The 710-nt window shown below is 57.7% G+C and overlaps 1 protein-coding gene across 1 annotated transcript in view; it reads right to left on the bottom strand.

The window, feature by feature from the left end:
* The window catches only part of CHRDL2 (chordin-like 2), a 27,051-nt gene that overhangs the window by 15,355 nt on the left and 10,986 nt on the right, over window positions 1-710 (bottom strand). The window lies entirely within an intron of this gene.

Genomic DNA, 710 nt, shown 5'->3' with positions numbered 1-710 from the left:
TCCCAGCATCTCCAGGGCCTCCTCTGGCCTCTCTCCAACAGCTCCGTGTCCTCCCTGTGCTGGGGACCCCAGAGCTGTTCCCAGCCCTGCAGGGGGGTCTCAGCAGAGCAGAGCAGAGGGGACAATCCCCTCCCTGGCCCTGCTGCTCACGCTGCTGGTGACACAGCCCAGGACATGGGGTTTCTAGGCTGCCAGAGCACCTTGCCAGCTCATTAATATCCCCAGATATCACCAAGAGAGGCTGATGGAGGCTGAAAACCTGCCCTGGCAAGACTCTCCATCCTGTGGAATGTAGGATGGTGGGTGTTGTTCTCACCCACCATGGCTGGCCCATTGATTGCTCATGAGTGGACTGGTCTTCCCCAATCTGGAATGCAGTTCCTTGCTCAGGCACTGTTAGTGCTTCTGGACCTGAAAGAGCCACTTGCAAGCTCTGCTCAGCACCCACCAGTTCCCAGTGGCACAAAAGCCTTTTCTCTGGTGTCTCCCAGGACCAGGACCTGGTGGGAAGCTGGAAAGGGGGAGTGTGATGCTGGGCCCAGATCCAGGCTCATGCTGCAGCTCTGCCCTCCCTCCATGCTGGGCTTTTGGTAACACCAGAGCCAAGCACACCAAGGCACTGGGTCAAGAGCTGTGGATGGACCCTCAGGTGGAGACCTTCTTCCACTGGCTTGGGGATTAGTCTGGAAAACATCATTGCTGTGGTGATT

Source organism: Chaetura pelagica, unplaced genomic scaffold (genome assembly GCF_000747805.2).
Source record: "Chaetura pelagica isolate M959 unplaced genomic scaffold, ChaPel_1.0 scaffold555, whole genome shotgun sequence".
Lineage (NCBI taxonomy): Eukaryota > Metazoa > Chordata > Aves > Apodiformes > Apodidae > Chaetura > Chaetura pelagica.
Note: the sequence above shows the minus strand (reverse complement) of the source record. Positions and strands in the feature narration are given on the sequence as shown.